Source organism: Palaemon carinicauda, chromosome 1 (genome assembly GCF_036898095.1).
Source record: "Palaemon carinicauda isolate YSFRI2023 chromosome 1, ASM3689809v2, whole genome shotgun sequence".
In the NCBI taxonomy this organism is placed as follows: domain Eukaryota; kingdom Metazoa; phylum Arthropoda; class Malacostraca; order Decapoda; family Palaemonidae; genus Palaemon; species Palaemon carinicauda.
In genome coordinates this window covers 22,921,978-22,947,686 of record NC_090725.1, presented here as the reverse complement: position 1 = coordinate 22,947,686, position 25,709 = coordinate 22,921,978, and the positions used below count along the sequence as shown (strand labels likewise).

Sequence of the window (25,709 nt, the reverse complement as noted above, 5' to 3'; positions counted from 1 at the left end):
TGTTTGTCTATAGTGACGTGGGACAAAACCTGACTGCATGCGTCCAGCATATGTCCAGACTGAAGCATGCTTCTACTTTGTCGTGAGTTTCCAGACTGCTGCATGCGTCCCGAATGCCGAGTCTGCCGCAAGCGGGCGTCAGTATCGCGTCCGGTCAGTGGCGCAAAAGAGGCGACGTTTGTCTATCATGGCGTGGGGACAAAATCTGACTGCCTGCGTCCAGCATATGTCCAGGCTGACGCATGTATCCAATTTGCCATGAGCTTTCAGACTGATCAGATTGACGTGAGCTGTCCGTCTGTAGCATGCATCCCGCATGAGCGGTAGTCACGCGTCCCGCAGAACGTGAAGGTGAGACAACTGTTTGACTATCTTGTTTAATGGACAAATTTTGACTGTCAGCGTCCAGCATACTACCAGACTAGCGTCTGCGTCCAGAATGCCGTGAGGGAGAGACCAGACTGGCGTCTACGTCTGGAATGCCGTGAGGGAGACCAGACTGGCGTCTACGTCTGGAATGCCGTGAGACCAGACTGCGGCATGCGTCCACCCTAAGTCTCTCCACAACGCGAGCTGATCGCTGCGAGGGAGCGTTGCTGAGTATTGGAGAACTACGCTGCCCGAAACTATCGGAAGACAGTTATCTTGGTCTATTGCTGTCCTTAGATTCTTTAAGGTATAATTTTTTTTTTGCCTGAGAACTGCAAGCGTCAAACAGACGAAATAGACCTCTTTAATTCAGCCAAATCAGATATATGATGAGCGCCGGGTGCGCCAATTGAACGATGTACTGATCGCTGAGAGGTATCGACAACTGTCGATACTTCTAGCGCGCCTTGTGCGCGATATGAATCATGTATAGATTGTTGCGAGATTGTCAACAGTATTAGCGTCTGCGTCCAGGTGGTTACCAGGGGAAAGACCCTGTGACATTTCCCAATCTGGGAGAAGGGAAGGAGCCTGTACTGACTAAACTGAGAACCTTCATCCGACGGACTATGCGTCTTACGTAATAGTTTCGGTGCTGACACGTCGTCTATGTCCGAAAGAAACACCTCCGGTGAACACCAGTCACTGCAGGACAGTTTATTAGGAGATATACGTCTCTTGAATGGTCTACAACGTAGTGGTTGGCGCCAACCACGTCGCGGTTTCACGTTATCCGACGAAGACGCATACATTTCAACCTCGCCTTTACTGTGGCGAGGGGGAGCAATCTGTACGTTGTTAACATGATCGCGAGGGGATGTCCGTTTGCTGATCAAAGTCAGACATATCCTTTGGTCTTTCGAAAATCCTTCTCCCAGGGGTTGGGGAGCATGAAATAGGTCCCAGGCTGAGATTGTGATGGACACGAACGGACACACCCTCCACTGAACTGACATTGAACACTAGCCCTTTTAATTATTTCACATAGATCTTAATAGACTTTTCCGTTGCGAGATTATATTCTTTCGTCAAAGGCTAGATACAATAGAATATATGATTAATACTAGTATTCTCAAAATCGAAATATAAAATAACGATACAAGTAATTGTGAAAACAAAAAACCATTGTCACGAGTATTACGTATCGTAGATCGACTGCATTGCATCATTATACGTGCCATTGAACACTAGCACTTTAAACTATTTCACATTAGATCATAATAGACCTGGCCATTGCGAGATTATCCTCTTTAGCCTAGGGCCAGAATGAAAATACAATAGGGTATATGAATAATAATAGTATTCTCAAAAGCAAAAAATTATATAACAAGAATTGTGAAACAAAAACGATTGTTTAATATCTGACATTTCCCTTAGAAATACTACGAGCGTAAAATGACTGTATGCTCAAGAAAATACTCTAAATCGAAAATAGACTAAGGGAAATATACTAATAGGACAAATATATACAGTACTTGAAAATATATTTCCCTAAATTATAAACATACTTATGCTTAGTAAGCTAATATTTCAAAAATTTCTTAAGAAAAGAAAATAATTCACATAATGCAAGTCATACTATGCAGATTACGTCACTGTCTCTAAGATTGTGACGTCATCACGATGGAGGACTGAATTCCTTCAAGGTAATCACATAACGCTCTGCTAAGTTACGTTACAAAATAGTGAAATCACAATGTTTAATGTAGAAAATGTCTTCCTTCCATTATAACTTCAAGTTGTTCGTTAATAAAGTAGGGGGAAAAAAATCTTTTATCCCTCAATGTAAGAACAAGGAACGAAAACAAATACATACATGCTCCCTGCTAATTACAGTGGGAGAAGTAAGAGCAGCTCAAAAGCCGTTCTAGCCCAACACCCAAAGTTTAACAACAGAAGAGCCATTACTGGGTTTGAAAAAATTTTTATCCTTGAAAATCAAGTCCAAGTAAACTGTCCAAGTTGGACCAGCAAAAAACTATCCTATATAATATCTTCGATAGTTGAAAGGCAGCAAAAGCTATTAATAATAATCAGACAAAAGGTTACTTCACCAAATTGTAGAATAAAGTAATATATTCACGAAACGAATTCCCGGTGTTCACTATTAAAGACAGAGAATTTCTGAAGAATGTTGGGATGGTTCTGATAACATACAAGTGATGGCACTCATGTAAGACCACCTTCTGTCAAGGCGACGATCGCCACGAATTTGAATTTTCTGTCGTGACGCGTTGAAACGCGAGATTTAAGCTATATATATGTAACTAACAGGGAAGTTACATATTTAAAAACACTGTTTAATTCCCAAAAAGCTTACTGCACATCTTTTTCAGGCAATTTTTCTTACAAAATAGCAGTCTACCTAAAAAGTACAATAAGGAGCTAAAATTATATACTGTATATTACTTGAAATGACATTTATTAAAAGTTGATCAAATGTACTCATCACATTCTTTACAAATGAATTAAAACAATTATCACATTCTTTACAGATAAATGAGAAAAAAAAAAAAAAAAAGCAAACACCAGATATTAGACATAACATAGTTCAAAGAAGAATGACATAAGAGAAAGTATCCTACCAATGAAATCTTTTGAACAAGTCTCAGGGTTAAGTCAACAACTCAAACCTGTATATTATGAAATCAACAAGGTTGAGAAACTTACGTAATACTTTAAACACAATAGCATGAAAGTTAGTCTCTCTTCAGGTAATTATACTAAACGAGATTGTGAACAATCTCATTATTATCAAAAACTTGAGACCTGCTAATCATAATCCCAAAGGATAAAAATATTGATAAAATGATAAAAAACACTTCTATAAGAAACCTCAAAAATTACCTTTGACAAAGTAAAAACCTGTCATAACCCTTCCAATCGCTCCCCAACAATAACGTCAACGCTCATGCACAAAGTTCTTTCTCGTGTAATTTTACTAAATTCATCTCTGCATAAATTATAGAGCTACAAATATATATATATATATATATATATATATATATATATATATATATATATATATATATATATTGTTTTTATCTTGTAGCCAAGTAAATGTCACTTTCACAGACATGAATGTGAAATGTACTTGATGATGGAGTAGAATTCTCCGATGACGAAGAACGAGTTTAAGGGAGTTTAGTGACTTCCCTTCAAATTCTTCTTAATTCTTTGCACTGATCCATACTCGGTTCATCCATTCACAGTAAATGTGAGCTACAGCAAGTCTGAATCATGCAAACACCTGTTGTCATCTTGATAGGATAGTCCTTGGAGGCAACTGGAAGTCGTGGCCCCTCCCATAAGAAAAAATGGTTCCTTGCCTGAAATAGAAGTTTCAAATTAGTCCTGTAGGTAAAAATCCTTCCATGTTGAAATAACTAACAAATGTTACTTAGTAATTTTTAAGGCTCAATTTTTTCCTATAATATTAATCATAACATTAGTAAATTTTCTTTTAATTTTTTCCCCTAATAATATTTGATATCTAGTTTAATTATAATACCATTTGAATGATATTTGGTTTCCTTCTTAATATCATGATAATTACAAATCATTCATTTAAAATCAATCACAAAATTGCCTTGATGCTTATCTATATTACCATATTTTCCGATACAGTAGTCTAGTGTCTAAATAATCTTCACATGTTGACTTAGGCTCTATAACACTGCTGTATTTGGCCATTTACTATACATTGTTATTTTCCCATTTTAAATGCTAAATTTCACATTTTGACTTGCTACATTTGGCGATTCATGAATTTTAAATATCTCGTTTGGCAGAATGTAGTAAACAAAAGTCATCAGACATACCATTAGTGGTCGTTAACTTGATCATTCTTAAGTCAACAAGTATCCAAGAAAATGACTTGCAGTACAAAATTCAGCTGATTGGAACTTAACCAAAAGATGGGGGCATTAAAAGTAATGCTACTCGGATCTCGAGTCCTCCGTTCTTCTCATCTATTGACGTAACCGGCAAACATCAGCTGCTGTCGCAATGTTTTAAGATTAACATCGAATACCTCAAGCCAATAGCCTATACGTGAAGAGCAAACATTCCTGAAATGTTAATAAAGGGTGTAAATTATGAGACTAGCCCCACACTAAATGTGAATGATCGATTAAAGTTTTAAGTTTTCAACTGATAAAAAGAAACATACAAAAAAATAAAAACCTACCTATTTCAAGAAATTACTTTACAGTACTCTTTAGAAACTTGTCAAAAAATGGGGTCCCAGATAAAGTAATGGGAGACTTCCCAAGCCCCATTCATCTTGTTTGTTGGTAGAGGTGAAACAGGTAAAGTAATGGGAGACTTCCCAAGCCCCATTCTTCTTGTTTGTTGGTAGAGGTGAAACATAAAGTAATGGGAGACTTCCCAAGCCCCATTCTTCTTGTTTATTGGTAGAGGTGAAACATGAAGTCATGGGAGACTTCCCAAGCTCCATTCTTCTTGTTTGTTGGTTGAGGTGAAACAGGTAAAGTAATGGGAGACTTCCCAAGCCCCATTCTTCTTGTTTGTTGGTAAAGGTGAAACAAAGTAATGGGAGACTTCCCAAGCTCCATTCTTTTTGTTTGTTGGTAGAGATGAATGATGAAAAAGTTCAGCTGTTTCTATCATGTCCCTATCAAAACCTTAGAACAACTGAACCCTCATTAATCACATTGGCTCTAACTTAACCACAATAAGATGAATTTATATCAACACAATATATAGGTTGGCTCTAACTTAACCACAATAAGATGAATTTATATCAACACAATATATAGGTCATTCAAAGCACCCATTGTTTCAACAGCTGCTAGAAAGCAAAATTGGTTAATTACTGGTTAGTTCTAATCTAAGAATACACTACTACCAGATGACCCCAAAAAAACTCCTAAAAACTTACTTATGATGATTTCCTTCCTGCAAAAAAAAAAAGGATTTAAAAAATAGATTTCTTATAAATAGTTTACACCCTGCAATGAAGTTATTAAGTACCTTTAAATAATTTACACCCTGCAAAAAAATTATTACAGTACAAGAGATGAAACAAGTCATCCAAAATACAGTCTTGATCATATCTAGAAAGTAGAAATGTCTTTCTGGTAAATAGTTTGAATACAAAATATGCGAGACCAAAAAAAATATAAAAATGAATTTCAAAATAAATCTATCTTAAAAAATGCTTATTACAGTACACAAATGCAGAATGGAACTTTAGAAAGACAGTGGTATTAATAGTAAAGATAATCAGACCTGTTGATACAACAGGCAAACATCAGCTGTTCCTATCTTGTAAAATTATCAACGGATACCTCAAGCCATAATGATGCAGGTAATTCATTAGGTAATTCCGGGAATATTGATAAGGGCCAGTAAATCATTCATTACAAAAGCCCCACACTTAACACCATGAATGATTGAATAAAGTTTAAATACGTTTCCTAGCCAATACAAACTTTTAATAAAAAAAAAACAATATATGAAAATAAAACCATACCTATTACAAAATGATTAACAAGCTTCTATTTCTTTCCAGTAAAAATGCTGATGGAAACTTGGCTCAGGCCAAATAAGGTCAGGGTAATCCAAAAGACTTTTTGAAGGGTCCTTGTTTGTTGTTGAAGGCAACAATTATCAGACATTTACATAACATCTGCTTGTGTCAACGACAAAATCCTGTGAAAATCCTTCAACACCTGAACACTCGTTAATCACACTGACCCTTCTTTTACCACAATAAAAGATGAACTTATATCAACACACTAAACAAGTCATCAAAGTACCAATTAAACTAAACATTTCTATAAACCAGAAAATTGTTCATCTCTAGTTTTACTAACAATTAAAATTTGGATCTGAAAAGAAACATGATTTACCAGGTGACAAAATAAAAATAAAAAATAACTTACTTTTTTTAATGTTTCCAAAGCTGTAAAAAAAAAAAAGTTAAGTTACCACAGTATATGAGTCGTTCAAAATACCCATTGATTTAACTATTTCTAGAAAGAAATATAATTAATAGTTTTTTAGCAAATAAAGTTTGAATCTGAAAGAATATACCAGATATTTAAAAATAACTACTTTTATGGTTTCACTCGTGTAAAAGTAGTCATTCAAAGTACCACTTGCTCAGAAGATTTCTAGGAAGCAAAAAAAAGGTTAATTACTAATTTTCTCTAGCAAGTTTCAATCAAAATAAATACCCTAACCAGATGACTAAAGGGTCTCTCAAAAATAACTCCCTTTCAAACTCTTAAAAGATAACATGCTTTTAAATTATTTCCCTCCTGCAAAAAAAGCTGTTATCACAGTACAGGAAATATAAAGCCCCTTCAAAGTACCTATTGTTTCAACCATTTCTATACACTTACCAGATAACAAAAAGTCTTTAGTAATAACTTACTTTATAAAGGATTCAAATCCTGCAAAAAAGGTTATGTTATTACATTACAAGAAATACAAGTCCTTCAAAGTACCTATTGTTTCAACAATTCCTATAAACAGTAACTATTGTTTCAACCATTTCTATACACTCAAGTCTTGAAAGATAACATACTTATAAATGATTTCCCTCCTGCAAAAAAAGGCTATGTTATTATCGTACAGGAAATATAGAAGTCCTTCTAAATACCTATTGTTTCAACCATTTCTATACACTTACCAGATTACAAAAAGCCTTATAAGATGACATACTTTTAATGATTTCTCTCCTGCAAAAAAGGCTGTTATTACAGTACAGTAAATATAAAAGGACTTCAAAGTACCTATTGTTTCAAACATTTCAATACACTTAATCAGATTACAAAAAGTCTTAAAAGATAACCTACTTTATATAAGACCTTCACAGTACCTTTTGTTTGAACCATTTCTATACTCTTACCAGATGACAAATTCTTAACAGATAACTTCCTTATAAAATATTTCTCTCCTACAAAAAAGGCTGATATTACAGTACACGAAATATAAGTCCTTCAAAGTACTTATTGCTCAGGCCATTTCTATACTCTTACTAGGTAAAGTCTTCAATAATAACTTACTTTTAAATGATTTACATCCTGTAAAATAGGATGTTATTTGTTATTACAGAAAAAGTAGATTTCTTAGGATAGTCATTCCGGGGGTTAGAACCCAGTGATACATGACTAATTATCTGGTAATACCACTCGCAGAAAAATTATACAGTAGGAAGCTACCGATAGGACCTTCCATTAAGACGACATGGCTATCTCGCCCAAAAATATATTTTTCCTACGTCACAATTCGTTTTAAACTCTTACCAGATGACAAAGTCTTTAAAGATAACTTTTAAATGATTTCCTTCCTGCAAAAACAGGTTATGTTATTACAGTCCAGGAAATATAAAAGGCCTTCTAAATGCCTATTATTTCAACAATTTCTATACTCTTACCAAAAGTCTTAAAAGATAACACTTCTAAAATATTTCCCCCTACAAAAGGCTTCAATTACAGTACACAAAATATAAACCCTTCAAAGTACTTATTGTTTCAGCCATTTCTATAAACTCTTACCAGATGACAAAAAGTATTTAATAACAAGTTACTTTTAAATGATTCACATCCTGCAAAAGGCTATGTTATTACAGTACATGAAATATGTCCTTCAAAAAGTACCATAGTTTCAACCATTTCTATACACTAACCAGATTTGTCTTGAAAGACAACTTATTTTTAAACTATTTCCTTCCTGCTAAAGAGGCTATGTTATTACAGTACATGAAATATAAGCCCTTATAAGTACCTTTTGTTTCAATTATTTTTATACACTTACCAGATTAAAAAAATGAATATTAAAAGATAGCTATGAAATTATTTACATCCTGCAAAAAAGCTATGTTATTACAGTACACGAAATATGTCCTACAAAACACCTATTGTTTCAACCATTTGATTATTCATAAAAGAACTTACTTTTAAATGATTTCCCGCCTACAAAAAGGACAATGTCAATACAGTACATAAAATATAAGTCCTTCAAAGTACCTATTGTTTTAATCATTTCTATACACTTACCAGATTACAAAAAGTTTTAAAAGATAACATACTTTCAAAGTATTTCCCTCCTGCAAAAGAAAAAAAAGGCTATGATATAACAGCATATGGTACATACGTCCTTCAAAGTACATATTGTTTCAACCATAACAAACCTTAAAAAATAACATGATTTAAATTGATTTAACTCCTGCAAAAAAGGCTTTGTTATTACAGTAAATGAAATATAACAGAATCTATTGTTTTAACCATTTCTAGAAAGCAGATTAAATAGTTTTTCTACCAAATAGTTTGAATCTGTTGATGCAAACAGCAAACATCAGCCGTTCGTATCGTTAGATTGTCGACGCATACCTAGAGTCGTATTATGTAATCATGTCGACAGCACATTTCCCTGAAATATTGATTAAGACCAGTAAATCATTATAAAACAAATCTTAAATCATACACCATGATTGGATAATAGTTTTTCTACCCAATAGCATGTTATGAAAAAACTACCAATGTACAATAGAAAAAATTCCTATTCCAAAAAATTAAGTTTTAAATTTTTGCTCCCTGTAAAAATGACAAAGGAAACTTGTCAAAAATAAAAATGAATCAGAGTAATGAGAAAGAATTCTCGAGCTTGATCATTCTTGTCGATTGGTGTAGGCGGCAGTCATCAACTGTTTCCCTCTCTTTGTTGGTAAGTGTTAAACGGCAAACTTGAGCAATGTTCATTTTGAGTGTTGACAGGAACCACTCCTGGAATATAGCTCAGACAAAAGTTATAAAAAAGCCACACTCGATAAACATCGAGAAGTTTACTTTGAGATCACTTCATTACCAGGTACAAAATTTTCCTTATTGTTCACTCTATTCTACCTTGTACCAAACACATTGCTATTATGGGTGATCCCGTCTCCCTAACCGCACCAGTAATGGAAGGCTTCAAATCAATAACTTCAAACTTTTCAATTTTTTTTTTTTTACCTTCTGCAGTTGTTACCAAAATTAGTCTTTCTACTCAAATATCTTTTTGAGGAATGAAAATTTAGGGATCGTATAATATGCAAGATTGCAAGTTACTAAATCATACGGTATTATTGAAATGAACTTATTTCAGGCTCCAAAAAATTATTACACGACAAATATTAAATCATATTGTACTCAGAAAGCAGCGATACAAAGGAGTCTGTGACATTAGAATATTCATGAATCAGCGATGGACTGAGGGAGTGATCTGTGAACCATATAATGGCAAAGAATTACTGGACCTATTTCATGCCCAAATTACTCAGAAGGATCAAACTTCCATATTTTACCATGAACACTAAGTAATCACTCTGCACTGCAAATAAATTGTAAGGGAACAAGCACTGTCTAGAAGTCGTTGGACATCACTATCTAAGCTATAACACCATCTGGAAAAGCAGGATGCTAGAAGCCCAAGGTTTACAACGAAAATAGCAGTGAGGAAAGAAAATAACGAAGCAATGTGCCTGTGTATACCTTCAATTCTAACCCAAGACAGTGGAAGACCCCTGTACAAAGGCTATGGCACTACCATTATCAGACTTCAGTGTTCTAGAAAACCAGTTATAGCTAAATCTCTTCTTCCTAAGTGGTTTCTAACCAACTAAAATGAATCCTTTCTGCTACACAACCCAAACCCTTACTGATCTGAGCACTGGTTCATATCCTTCCTCACCAAAATTCAAGCTAAATATTTAGGTTCCTACCCAAAAAAAAAAAAAAAAAAAAAAAAAAAAAAAAAAAAAAAAAAAAAAAAAAATTAGTCTCTTGTCCTCTCATTGAGTTTATGTTGGCCTTGGCCGAACCAACCTTCGGTTTAGCATAAGAGCATTACAAAGAGAAGAACAATACATTCATCAAGCTATTAGATATACTGTAGTTGGTACCCGAATACCACAAATCAGGTCTATTTGGTACCCAAATAACTACAAATCAAGTCTTTAAAGTAATTTATTTTGATATATAATCAAATATGATTCTAATTATGTAATCTTTACAGTAACTACAGCGCTTAAGAATTCAGATATAAATTTCCATGTTATCCGTTTCATCCAAATTCCAATCATGTCACTAATGGTACCATTTCTCAATGCAAAGTTTTTGAAGATCATTCAGAAAATTAGCCACCTACTCATGGTCATATTCTCTTGAAGATCATTCAGAAAATTAGCCACCTACTCATGGTCATATTCTCAAGTTCAACATTTTTTAGCCCAAATCACTATTTCAACTTAAACTGCCTTTGCTGGCTTCAATAAGCAACTGCGAGATATAGCATCCTGGCTGGTGAACACCTATGGATTATCTTAAATGAAATGGTGGAGTAGACTTGAGTTTTCCACAAATAAACTTCCCGTCAATGGTGATTCCCTTTCAGAACAGGTCATTGACGATACAAAAATTGCCTTATTCACCTTAATCGTGGCTTTCCCCTAGCCTTTGAATTTTTTCTATATAATTAACAGTAGCCTTGTTCACGCAAAGTCATTAACCTTCTCATTAGCACAACCTTCAGGAATTGAAGCCGCTCTCCTCGGGGTCATAATGTTTAATAAAGGCAGAGCAATACTGAGATCCACAATTCCTGAAACTGAACCCAAATCCTTTTCCATCCACACACCAACAACTCGTTATTACTGCTTAATAACCCTCATTACCAGTAATCCATCAAAATTACTGGTGCCGAAACTCGCAAAATATCGTTCTACCCCACACCAACTATATTAATCACTATTTAAAACCCAATAACACAATTAACCCTATGGGATCAGTCTTCCAAAACAACCAAAATCTCCTTTCAAACACATCACAATACTTTAGTGGTTTCTGGAACTCAAAACATCTTTCCTACCACAACACCAACCATTACTGATCACTGGTTTATAGCCATCGATACCATTAATCCTTTGGGATCATTAGTTCTAACCCTTCTTGAATACCTCTTCTATTTAAGTCTCCATTTGCCCCTGACTCATCTATGTTGGCCTCAGTGCGTCTCCATTGGCTTCAGCGAGGGTTATTGTTGGGTTTGATAACCAATACAGGTCACTTCTGTGTTGGTATCTATACATTTAAGCGTTGGTATCCAGTCACCTCGGTGTAGGTATCTGGTAGCATATGCCTTATACCATCCCACACTAGAAATCCTTTGGGATCACTGGTTGCTGACCCAACCCCAACATCTTTTCCTATAACAAACAACCCTAGTGGTCACTGGTTTATACCCATCTGCACCAGTAATCCAATGGCATCACTGGTTGCTGACCCAACTGAAGACACTTTCCTATCCCCACCAACAACAATAGTGATCTAACCACTGGTTCACACCCTTCCTCACGAAAAAAAAATTTTAAGAGCTCAATAGTTCTTATCCAATTCAAAATCTTTCCAACATTTCTTCCTGTTCCCGTATCCCGTTTCTAACCGAACCCAGATATTTTCCTATCTCCACCTTCAACCTTAGTGATTACGGGTTTACACCCATCTTCACCAGTAATCCATTGAGATCACTGGTTTCTAACCCAACCAAAACACAGTTTTCTGGGCTCAACCTGTGCCACTCCGTGAAATGCTCCTTTAGCATCATTTCTAAGGTATATAACTGCTATATATTACCAGAGAAAAAGTTGCATAGGAATGCTCACCTATATTAGGTGTCGGTATATAGTAACTGGGGCGTGAAAACCACTATCAGAGGTCTCGTGCCATTTAGATATCTCCTCTTCAAATATTCCCGTTACGAGGTGCCGTTCTACATCCACTACTGATTGCTACTACCACTACCTCCACCCACGCCAACATCTTCACTCCTTTCATAGCATCTCTGCTGTTTACCCGCATGTTATTTTGCTCTGTGATTTCAGTTTTTTGAGTGCTTTTCTGCGCAAGATGTCGGTTCAAGATTCGGCATCCAAGTTAAGTACTAAAAACTGAGTTTTGAAGTTCTGGAAGTAGCATTTCCAACATTTCTCCCTGTTCCCGTATCCAATAGCCTCAGCTCCCATCAACGTTGGCCTCGGTGACGGTCTCCGTTGGCTTTGGTAACCATTATTGGTCCCTTGTACATCTGTATCCATACGTTTTAGCGTCGGTATCCAGTCACCTCAATTTCGGTATCTGGTAGCTCAAGCTATCTATCATCACACACCACCAACCTTGCTTGCTAACCCAACCCAAAAGACCCTTTCCTATTCCAACCATAACCTTTATTAACAACTGATTTATACATATCTACACCAGAGTGAAATCACTGGTTGCTAAAAATAAAAATCAGACATTTTCCTACCCACCCCAAAACACCTGAATGATTACTGGTTTATACCCACCTACACATTAATCTTTTGGGATCACTGGTTACTAACCCAACCATAGACCATTTCCTATCCCCATCAAACAAATTAATGATTTACTTCATACCCATCTTCACCAGTAATCCATTGGGATCACGGATTGTTAATTTCAACCAAAGACCTTTTCCTATCCCAACCAACAACCATAAAGATCACTGGTTTATTCCAATCTACACCAGTAATCCTTTGAGATCAGTGGTTTCTAACCCAAACCATATACCCTTTACAATCGCCACAAATGACCAATGGTTTAAACCCATCTCCACCAGTAATACATTGGGATCACCGATTGTTAACCTAAATCAAAGACCCTTTCATATCCCATCCAGCAAACCTAATGAAACCTGGTTTATACCCATCTACACCAGTAATCCATTGGGATCACTAATTGTTAACCTAAACCATATACCCTTTCCTATTCCAACCAACAATCTTAATGATCACTGGTCTATACCTATCTACACAAATAATCCATTTGGATCACTGATTGCTAACCCAACACAATGATCCTTTCCTACACCACACAAACAACATTAGTGATCTGATCACTGGTTCTCACCCTTCCTCACCATAATGTTTATGAACTCAATAGTTCCTATCCAATCACAAAAACCTTTCAAACATAACACACTCAAAGTTGCAAACATCTATTTGTTGGAATTGGGTAATTAACATTTACATGAAGCATAAGAAGAAAATAGAATAAATGTATGTATTGTTGGTACCTGAAAAAAATGAAAATCAAGTCTATATTACCTTAATATCAAGCTATATATAAGACTTGAATCAATTACATTATCTTTACAGTAGGTACAGTATGTACGAAAATTCAGAAAGATATTTCCATTAACTTACCAGTTTCATCCATACTCTAGATATGTCACTGTCTGTACCCTTCCTCAAAGATCAGTTTTTTGAGGATTGTCTTGAAAACTATCCGCTGACTAGTTTTAGCTTTTTCAGCACAAAACAACTGTTCAAACTTGTTACATATGCCTTTCTGGCTACAGGAAGCATCTACGCGGATGCAGCATCTTGGCTGGAGAACAGATAAGGATATCTACCAAAAAATGGTGGAACGAAGACCTGGCTTATTAAATAATGGAATTCCAGTCGATAGAGATTCCCTTGAGGTACTAGTCACTGACCAACATAAAAATAGGATTATTAATCTTGATTGTGCACTATTCCCTCGCCTTCACACTGCATAGAGCATCACACAATAGTATCCACAAAAGCAACAATCTTTACCACTTTTTTTTAAGTTATTCACACACAAAAGTAATCAAGGAAGCAACAATCTTCACCACATTCTTTTCTTTGTAATTCACACACTATTAACCATGGAAGCGACAATCTTCACCATATTCTTCTGTGGTTCACACAATAATAACCCCAGTTAGTCAAAGTCTTCAACATTTTCCTTTGTAATTCATACACAATAGTAACCACAAAAGTAACATTCTTTATCACCTATCCTATGTGATTCACAGTACAATTGTTCGAGGCGACGTGTTAAAAGGCCACATAATTTCATGCTTCCTATTAAGGACTTCCTTCTTCTCAAGTCAAGGAGTTTCTTTGTTCAGCACAACCGTCGCAGTTGAAGACTGCTCTTTTATGGGTCATGACGCTTGATTGAGAAGCATTATGCTGATCAATGATCTCTGAAAATATACAAATCTCTTTCCTACCCAATGACAACAACCCTACTCGTCACAGTCAAGATCTATCAACACAAGTAATTAATTAGTATCAATGGTTCTTAAAAACCCTCCCACACCACTACCTTTATTCATACCTAGTTCATACCAATAAATGCTAGTAATCACGGAACTATCACTTCCTAACCCTTTACTATACCAGTCTACATTTGCCCTGTTCCCGTATCCAATGGCCTCTGCTCCCATCAACGTCGGCCTCGGTGCCGGTCTCCGTTGGCCTCAGCGCTGGTCTCCGTTGGCTTTGGTAACCGTTACCAGTCACTACTGCGTCGGTATCCATACGCTTCAGCATCGGTATCCTGTCACCTCAGTCTCTGTATCTGGTAGCGTTAGCCTTAAACCATCCCACACCAATAATCCTGCTTGCTAACCATACCTAAAGACCCTTTCCTATCCCAACCATAACCCTTAATAATCACTGGTTTATACACATCTACACCAGCGATATCACTGGTTGCTAACAAAAACCAGACATTTTCCAGCACAGCACAACAGCCCTAGTGGTTACTGGTTTATACTACACCAGTAATCTTTTTGGATCATTGGTTGCTAACACAACCATAGACCATTTCCTATCCATCAACCATTTCTGATTAGTGAATTATAACCATGTAAACCAGTATTCAATGAAATCACCGGTTTCAAAGACAAACCAGCAACCATAATGATCACTGTTTTATACCCATCTACACCAGTAATCCAATGGGATCTGATTGTTAGCCTAAATCGAGGACCCTTTCCTATCCCAACCAACAATCATAAATGATCAATGGTTTATACCCCTCTACACCAGTAATCCATTGGGATCACTGATTGTTAACCTAAACCAAGGACCCTTTCCTATCCCAACCAACAATCATAATGATCAATGGTTTATACCCCTCTACACCAGTAATCCATTGGGATCACTGATTTTAACCTAAACCAAGGTCCCTTTCCTATCCCACCCAACAATCATAATGATCAATGGTTTATACCCCTCTACACCAGTAATCCATTGGGATCACTGATTTTAACCTAAACCAAGGTCCCTTTCCTATCCCAACCAACAATCATAATGATCAATGGTTTATACCCCTCTACACCAGTAATCCATTGGGATCACTGATTTTAACCTAAACCAAGGTCCCTTTCCTATCCCAACCAACAATCATAATGATCAATGGTTTATACCCCTCTACACCAGTAATCCATTGGGATCACTGATTTTAACCTAAACCAAGGTCCCTTTCCTATCCCAACCAACAATCATAATGATCAATGGTTTATACCCCTCTACACCAGTAATCCATTGGGATCACTGATTTTAACCTAAACCAAGGTCCCTTTCCTATCCCAACCAACAATCATAATGATCAATGGTTTATACCCCTCTACACCAGTAATCCATTGGGATCACTGATTTTAACCTAAACCAAGGTCCCTTTCCTATCCCAACCAACAATCATAATGATCAATGGTTTATACCCCTCTACACCAGTAATCCATTGGGATCACTGATTTTAACCTAAACCAAGGTCCCTTTCCTATCCCAACCAACAATCATAATGATCAATGGTTTATACCCCTCTACACCAGTAATCCATTGGGATCACTGATTTTAACCTAAACCAAGGTCCCTTTCCTATCCCAACCAACAATCATAATGATCAATGGTTTATACCCCTCTACACCAGTAATCCATTGGGATCACTGATTTTAACCTAAACCAAGGTCCCTTTCCTATCCCACCCAACAATCATAATGATCAATGGTTTATACCCCTCTACACCAGTAATCCATTGGGATCACTGATTTTAACCTAAACCAAGGTCCCTTTCCTATCCCAACCAACAATCATAATGATTAATGGAATATACTTATCTACACAAGTAATCCATTCGGATCACCGATTGCTAACCCAACAAATATTCTTTCCTACACCACACAAAAAACCCTAGTGATCTGATCGCTGGTTCTCACCCTTCCTCACCATAACATTTTTGAGCTCAATAGTTCCTATCCCATCCCAAAAACCTTTCAAACATGACACAATCATTTGGACTTGGGTAATTAACATTTATGTTGAGCGTAAGAACAAAAAATAAAATTCAATACATGTACTGCTGTAACCTGAAAAAAATACATATCAAGTCTTTATATTACCTTAATATCAAGCTATAAATATAAGACTTGAATCAATTACATTATCTTACAGTATGTACAATAAATTTCAAAAGAAATTTCCATCAACTTACCAGTTTCATCCATATTCCTGATGTCACTGTTTGTACCCTTCCTCGAAGATGAGACTTCCGAATGTTGTTTGGAAAACTAGCTGCTGAATCAAGTTTAAGCTTTTTCAGCACATCAACTGTTTAAACTTGATAAACATGCCTTCACCCCCTTTGGAAAGCATCAAAGGGGGATACAGCGTATTGGCTGGAAAACACGGCATGATTATCTTTCATGAAAAGGTGGAGCAAAGACCTGGCTTATTACTTGACATAATTTCTGTCGATGGAGATTCCCTTCTGGCACTGGTCACTAACCAATATAAAATAAGATGATTAATCTTATTTATGCACTTTTCCATTGCCTTTACACTCAGTTGGGCATTACATAATAGTAGCCACAGAATTGACAATCTTCACCACATTATTACGCAATTTAAAAACAAGAGGAACCATGGAAGCGAGAATCTTCACCAGCTTCTATCTTACGTAGTTCACGGAAGTAACAATCTTCACATTCTATATAATTCATACACAATACCCCCACGGAAGAGACATTCTTCACCACGTTTTTTTCTATGTAATTCACAGTACGCTTGTTCAAGGCGACTTCTTAGAAGGCCAATAGTCAAGGAATTTCACCTTCTCAAGGCAAGGAGTTTCTTTGTCGTTCAGCACAAACTTTCGAAGTATAAATAGCTCTTTTATGGGTCATGGTGCTTAATCAAGACCAAGCATTATTCTAATCAATGTTTCCTGAAAAGAAACAAATCTCTTTCCTACCCAATACCAACCCTACTTATCAGTCAAGACCTATCAACACAAGTAATCTATTTCAATCACTGGTTCTCAAAAACCCTACCACCTAACAACTACCACCTTTATTCATACCTAGTTCATACCCATAAACACTAGTAGTAGTATATCTATCCCTCCTTAACCCTTTACTGAATCAGTCTCAATTTTACCTTTTCCATACCCAGTGACCTCTGCTCCCATCAACGTTGGCCTCGATGACTCTGCGTTGGGGCTTTGGTGACTGTCTGCGTTGGGGCCTCGCTGACTGTCTCCGTTGGGGCCTCGGTGGTGACTCTACGTTGGGGCCTCGGTGGTGACTCTACGTTGGGGCCTCGGTGGTGACTCTACGTTGGGGCCTCGGTGGTGACTGTCTCCGTTGGGGCCTCGGTGGCGTCTGTCTCCGTTGGGGCCTCGGTGGCGTCTGTCTCCGTTGGGGCCTCGGTGGCGACTGTCTCCGTTGGGGCCTCGGTGGCGACTGTCTCCGTTGGGGCCTCGGTGGCGACCGTCTCCGTTGGGGCCTCGGTGGCGACCGTCTCCGTTGGGGCCTCGGTGGCGACCGTCTCCGTTGGGGCCTCGGTGGTGACTCTACGTTGGGGCCTCGGTGGTGACTGTCTCCGTTGGGGCCTCGGTGGCGACTGTCTCCGTTGGGGCCTCCGTGGTGACTGTCTCCGTTGGGGCCTCCGTGGCGACTGTCTCCGTTGGGGCCTCCGTGGTGACTGTCTCCGTTGGGGCCTCCGTGGCGACTGTCTCCGTTGGGGCCTCCGTGGTGACTGTCTCCGTTGGGGCCTCCGTGGTGACTGTCTCCGTTGGGGCCTCGGTGACTGTCTCCGTTGGCCTTGGTGCCGGTCTCCGTTGGCCTCTGTGCCGGATATGCTCACAAAATGGCTGCCAACCACACCACCTTGGAAGGTCAAATCTGCTACCTGAAATGGAGAAAGGCATGTCAATATCAGCAAGTCATTTACTTATATAATTGTTTGAGGATTTGCAGAAAAATATAGTGGTAGTTAGAATGAAGTATATAATTATTTTGCAATTAAGAAAAATAAAAAATTATAATTAAGTTCTAAAAAGTAAACTTACAAAAACAGGAGAAATTATAAGCTATTTTATAAAAAAAAGTAAGGTGTACAAGACATTCACAAACACTTTACAACAATTCTTTTTTATACAAGCCTAAACACTACTGCACATTCTATAATTATATAAAAATTTCATATTACATAACTTACCTTTTTTGGGCTCAGCAATGTCATCCTGATAGAACCCAGTTTTATCCAAACTGGTGCAAAATTCTACTGTTTACATTTCTCCCTCGAGAACCAACAACCTGCATCTCATGATTTTTTTCCCCCTGGCAGCGAACAAAAAGTTTGGGATCTCGAAGAATGAGGTCGACTTCATTGTAGAGTACAAGTCAAGTTCAACCAGGAGACAATGTGAATTGTCTTGGAAGAAATGGGTATCCCTTGTGAAAACAAGGGGATCAACAAAAATTTCAACAGATTTCTGTCTCTCCTTCATTCATGTACTTGAACAAGGCCTGACTTCCACTACGATAACCACGTGTAAATCGGCCCTGACTAGACCTCTTCTATATGCCTTTGAGGTGGACCTCACAAGCGAAACCTTCTATAAGGTGCCAAAGCATGCACTAGACCCAAGCTGGCAACCCCTTCAAAGCCCATTACATGGTCGTTGGTTAAAGTCTTGCACTATGCTTCGAACCTAAACAGTGAGGATTGCACTCTAAAGGAACTAACACAGAAAGTCAATTTTCTGTTCGCAATAGCCTCAGGGGCTAGAGTTAATGAAATATTGGCCCTATCAAGGATGTAGGCCATATTCAGTTCCTAACCAGGAGAACTGAACCCCTTTCCTGATCCTGCCTTTCTGGCCGAGAACAAGCTACCCACAAAGAAGTGGGGTCCTTGGAGAATCTGCCCATTGAAGAAAGATGTCTCTCTATGCCTAGTAGAGTGTCTTAAGGTCTATCTTCGTAGAACTTCAGACTTCAAGGAAGGACAGCTTTTCCGAGGCGAAAACTCAGGATCAAAATCTATCCCTAAAATAACTGAGAGCAATGCTCACCTACTTATTCGCAGAAAGGATCCTGACAGCTCACCCGCAGGTCACAATCCAAAGAAAATTGCTTCTTCACGGAACTTCTTCCAACACAGGGGCTTTGGTAGACTCCGCTCATACACTGGATGGAGATCAACCAGGTCTTTTACAGACACTATACAAAGCAAGTACATGAAATAAAACATGTTGTGGTGGCGGCGGGTAGTGTTAAAACACCCGTCGTCTAGCGCTGCGATGAACAGTGAACTGCTTTAGGACTTTCCAGTGCATCGGGTGCATGGGTACATTTACCCTCAAGTGCAAATCACAACGATGATTAACACACTGTTCCATATAGGTGCATATCTGACCGATAACACCAGTGCCGAGTGAACGTTGCGTCACGGTGTTCATGCATTTCCAAAATCTGTACAAATCAGTCAGATTTGGTTTCACATCTCCATTGAGTGGCATCATTTCGATGAAATTACATATTTTTTCGACAAGAGAAAATATGGACCCTGATGTGTTTTCAATGCCGGATCAGATTCATACCTGATTGTAACTACATTTGATAATCTAGTTACAAGGTAAAAAACTAAACGTATTTGCGTCTTATTGCTGCTATCTCAGTTACAGACGAATAAAGCATACTAGAGTTTTCATTAAACCCTAGAAGGGCCCAACTTGATATCAGAGCACAGATTTCCAAGGTATGAGAAGGGTAATCTCTAAGAATTACCATCCGTCCCTAAGGAGATACAAACTTTGAATCCTTATAGTCGAAGTCGACACTCTCTGCAGGTGCAGGGGGCAGGTAGCCCTAAGCTAGTTCCAAGCTTAGTGGATATGACATAATGGTAACGTTCATATACAATGGTCTAGGAGACCATATAAGGAACACATTCAAAGTAAAAGCACTTATGCAAACCCACAGATATGGTACTGGTAAGCTTCCATCAGGACGACATGGCTATCTCACCCTAAAAGAGATTTTGATGGGTCGAGCTCGACCCGAAGGTATTTCTGAGATAGCAGAAGGAAAACAGCTGGGACGAAATGAGTCCTTACCCGACTGCTGTGCACACTGAACTGAGGTCTCGCAGGTCGATATCACTCACTACCAATATGAATGAAAAATTATGGCAAGTTTTTTTTTTTTTTTAAACCTTGGGTCACCACCACACCTATACAGGGATGGAATTCTAGTTAATGGAGATTCCCTTGAGGTACTAGTCACTGACTAACAAAAATAGGATTATTAATCTTGATTACGCACTATTCCCTCGCCTTCACACTGCATAGATCATACAGTATCCACAAGAGCTACAATCTTTACCACTTTTTTCAAGTAATTTACACACAAAAGTAACCAAGGTAGCAACAATCTTCACCACATTCTTTTCTATGTAATTCACAAACACTAGTAACCAAGAAAGCGACTATCTTTACAACATTCTTCTGTAGTTCATACAATACTGACCACAGTTAGTCAAAGTCTTCACCATTTTCCTATGTAATTCATAGACAATAGTAACCACAAAAGTGGCAATCTTCATCACCTTTTCTATATGATTCGCAGTATATTTGTTCGTGGCGATGTCTTAAAAAGATATAATTCCCTCCTTCCTTGAAATAATTAAGGACTTTCTTCTCAAGTTAAGGCGTTTCTTTGTTCAGCACAACCGTCGCAGTTGAAGAGGCTCTTTTATGGGTCATGATGCTTAATTGAGAAGCATTATGCTGATCAATGATTCCTGAAAATAAACAAATCTCTTTCCTACCCAATGACAACAACCCTACTTGTCACAGTTAACATCTATCAACAATTAAAATCAATGGTTCTTAAAAACCTTCCCACACCACTACCCTAACTCGTACCTAGTTCATACCAATAAATGCTAGTAATCACGGAACTATCACTTCCTAACCCTTTACTATACCAGTCTACATTTGCACTGTTCCCGTATCCAATGGCCTCTGCTCCCATCAACGTTGGCCTCGGTGCCGGTCTCCGTTGGCCTCAGCGCTGGTCTCCGTTGGCTTTGGTAACCGTTACCAGTCACTTCTGCGCCGGTATCCATACGCTTCAGCATCGGTATCCTGTCACCTCAGTCTCGGTATCTGGTAGCGTTAGCCTTATACCATCCCACACCAATAATCCTGCTTGCTAACCATACCCAATGACCCTTTCCTTTCCCAACCATAACCCTCAATAATCACTGGTTTATACACATCTACACCAGTGATATCACCAGACATTTTCCTAACCAGCCCAAATAACCTAGTGATTACTGGTTTATATTTCATACCCATCTACACCAGTAATCTTTTAGGATCACTGGTTGCTAATATAACCATACACCATTTCGTACCCCGTTCAACTATATTATTGATTACCGATTTATAACCATCTTCACCAGTATTACATTGGAATTACCAGTTTCCATTGGGATCACTGATTGCTAACCAAAACCTAAGACCCTTCCTTTTCCCAACCAACAATCATAATGATCACTGGTTTATACCAATCTACACCAGTAATCCATTGGGATCACTGATTGCTAACCTAAACCTAAGACCCTTCCTTTTCCCAACCAACAATCATAATGATCACTGGTTTATACCCATCTACACCAGTAATCAATTGGGATCACTGATTGCTAACATAAACCAAAGACCCTTCCTTTTCCCAACCAACAATCATAATGATCACTGGTTTATACCCATCTTCACCAGTAATCCATTGGGATCACTGATTGCTAACCTAACCAAAGACCCTTCCTTTTCCCAACCAACAATCATAATGATCACTGGTTTATACCCATCTTCACCAGTAATCCATTGGGATCACTGATTGCTAACCTAAACCAAAGACCCTTCCTTTTCCCAACCAACAATCATAATGATCAATGGTTTATACCCCTCTACACCAGTAATCCATTGGGATCACTGATTGCTAACCTAAACCTAAGACCCTTCCTTTTCCCAACCAACAATCATAATGATCACTGGTTTATACCCATCTTCACCAGTAATCCATTGGAATCACTGATTGCTAACCCAACACAAGGATCCTTCTCTACAACCACACAAACAACCCTATTGATATGATCACTAGTTCACATCCTTCCTAACCATAACTTTTCAGAGCTCAATAGTTCCTAATCCATCCCAAAAACCTTTCCAACATAACACACTCATACATGGTACCTGATAAAATAAAAATCACGTCTCTATTTCCCCTTAATATCAAGCTATAATCATAATAGACTTGAATCAAATAAATTATCTTTACAATAGCTATAGTATGTACAAGAAATTTAGAAAGAAATTTCCATTTACTTACCAGTTTCATCCATACTCCAGATATGTCAGTTTGTACCCTTAATTTATTTATTTTTTTTTTTTTTCTTGGTGGTAGCTTGTCTGGAAAATTAGCCGGTGACTCAGGTTTTAGCTTTTTCAGCACAAAACTGTTCAAACTTGTTACACACGCCTTTACTCCCTTCGGAAAGCATCTAAGGGGTTATAGCATCTTGGCTGGAAAACACGTCATGATTATCTTCCATGAAATGGTGGACCAGACCGGGTTTATTACTTGATATGATTTGTCGATGAAGATTCACTCGTGGTGCTGGTCACTGACCAACAAAAATACGATGATTCATCTTTGTGTACTTTTCCATCACCTTTACACTGAGTGAGGCATTACACAATAGTAACCACAGAAGGGGGCATCTTCACCACGTTCATTATTACGCAATTGACATACATGAGTAACCATGAAAGCGATTATCTTTACCACATTCATTATTATGCAATTCATATCCAAGGGGAACCATGGTAGCGAGAATCTCCATCATATTCTATCTTATGTAGTTCACACAATACCCACAGAAGTAACAATCTTCACATTCTTCCTACATAATTCATACACATTAATACCCGCAAAAGCGACAATCTCCACGCCGTTTTTTTTTTTTCTAATGTAATTCACAGTACTCTAGTTCATGGAGAAGTCATGAAATGGCACATAATTTACTCCTTCATTGCAATAATGAAGGACTTCCACCTTCTCCTGAAGTCATGCTATTTCTTTAATATTAAGCACATCCTTCAGAAGTTGAAGCAGGTTTTTTAAGGGTCATGATGCTCAAGGCCAAGCAATATTCTGATCAATGATTCCTGAAAAATAAATATCTTTCCTACCCAAAGCCAACAACACTAGGTATCACAGTTAAGACCAATCACAAGTTACTGGTTTATAACAAAAGCCTTCCTACGCCAACACCAACTACCTACATCTATAAATACTTCCAACCCTTAACACCGGTGATCCAGTCACACCTCTTCTTAACTCTTTACCATATCAATATCCATTCGCCTTGCTCCAATATTCAATGACCTCAAGCTCCCATCAACATTGGTCTCAGCGCTGATCTACGTTGGTTTTGGAAACCGTTACCAGTTGCTTCTGCATTGGTATAAATACGCTTTAGCATCAGTATCCAGTCACCTCAGTCTCAGTATTTCATAGCATAAGCCTTATACCATCCCACACCAGTAATCCTTTTGGATCACAGGTTGCTAACCCAACACAGAACATTCCCTATCCACATCAGAACCCTCACTAATCACTGGTTTATAACCCTCCATATCAGTGTGGGATCAATTTGCTAACCCAACCAAAACACCCTTTCCTACCACACCCAACAAACCTACTGATCACTGGGGTTTATACCCATCTCCATCAGTAATCCATTGGGATTACTAGTTGCTACCAAAACCCAAAGACCCTTTCCTACCGCACCAAACTACCCTAGTAATCACTGGTTGCTAACGGAAACCAAACAACCTTTCTTATACCCACGAACAACCCTAGTGTGATCACTGGCTTATACCAATCTACACCAGTAATCCACATCTTCAGAATAGATTGATCACCAAAATTCTCAAGATTTTCTCAAACTAATTTTCACCAAATTGAAGTTACAGAACAAATGCTTTTCTCCAAAGTGAATTAGCTACCAAGAATCACAATTAAAATAGTCATATACACTTAATGAAGCATTACAAAGACGGCGATCTAGATGTCGAGGAGCCACTGTCCTCGACCTGCTTACAATAATTTGCCTCATGCACTATTTCTAGCTAGATCTTTATTAAAGGATTCAGCAACCCAAGACCTACATTCAGGATATGGGATTGATGCAGACCTCATAATTAACATGGTCAAAGGCAACACTAAAATCAAGGCCAATTTAAGAGCTTTCTCACCACAATTAAGATATTTCGGTACAGCATTGGAGATTGTAAGAAGGGCATCAAATGCTCCAAGGCCTTTACAAATGCTAATTTGCAAACTAGGGAACATGATAACCATCAGCAAAAAATTTTTGACGTTTTGCCCAAAGCATTCAAATACTACTTTAGATAACTCTCTCAAGGGCTTGAAAAGAATTCGAAGGGCATATAAAAGCAGGCTCCTTACCCTATTGTACCTTTCTCTTAGCTCAATATTCCCATAATCATCATATGGTCAAACTAGCCAGGAAATGACAAGACAACAACTAACACCAACAAGGATTATGTCAATAACATCAGGTTTACACAAAAAAACATCTCATTTACTTTATACAGCTAATGACTGGCTAAAAAAATATAAGAATGAATATATTTCTTTCCTGTCACATTAAGCAGCATTGGCCAATGTACAGTATATACCGTATGCTGTATTAGCAGTTATACATTGGTGAGAGGGTACCCTGTGAGAGAAACCAATCCTTCTGTACATGTACTTGCCTATCTAAATATTTGCGGTCCTTTTTTGACGGCTGGGGTACGCAAGTTCCTTGCATAAACAAAGCAAAAACTTGACAGCCAAGTCAGACAGAACCTTGTACATAGCTTGCCACCTTAGCTGACATCTTCACAAACAAAATAACACAGCTACGAAAAACACGTCTGAACGTTCACGGGTGCTAACAAGGAATGATGGGAGAAAGATAGGTAGTGGTAGTGGTGGTGGTGGGTGGTGGGGGGGGGGGGGGGCAGTAGCTGTAGTGAACGACACCTCGTAGTAACGGGGGATTTTGAGGAGGG

The 25,709-nt window shown here is 38.0% G+C and overlaps 2 long non-coding RNA genes across 4 annotated transcripts in view; both read right to left on the bottom strand.

Annotated features, from left to right (window-relative positions):
* Window positions 1-2,734: 2,734 nt before the first annotated feature.
* The window catches only part of LOC137647257 (uncharacterized), a 263,006-nt gene continuing 240,031 nt past the window's right edge, over window positions 2,735-25,709 (bottom strand). The window contains exons 4-6 of one of the 2 annotated variants that reach the window (XR_011045551.1): window positions 4,619-8,832; window positions 4,251-4,499; window positions 2,735-3,758 (exon numbers count right to left, since the gene is read on the bottom strand). This is a non-coding gene — a long non-coding RNA (uncharacterized lncRNA). Of the gene's footprint in view, window positions 3,759-4,250; window positions 8,833-25,709 lie in introns of both variants that reach the window. The other variant, XR_011045550.1, reaches the window with a different exon arrangement.
* LOC137647271 (uncharacterized) overlaps window positions 10,230-25,709 on the bottom strand; it is a 47,092-nt gene continuing 31,612 nt past the window's right edge. For both annotated transcript variants that reach the window (XR_011045554.1, XR_011045561.1), the window contains exon 5: window positions 10,230-18,463. This is a non-coding gene — a long non-coding RNA (uncharacterized lncRNA). The remainder of the gene's footprint in view (window positions 18,464-25,709) is intronic.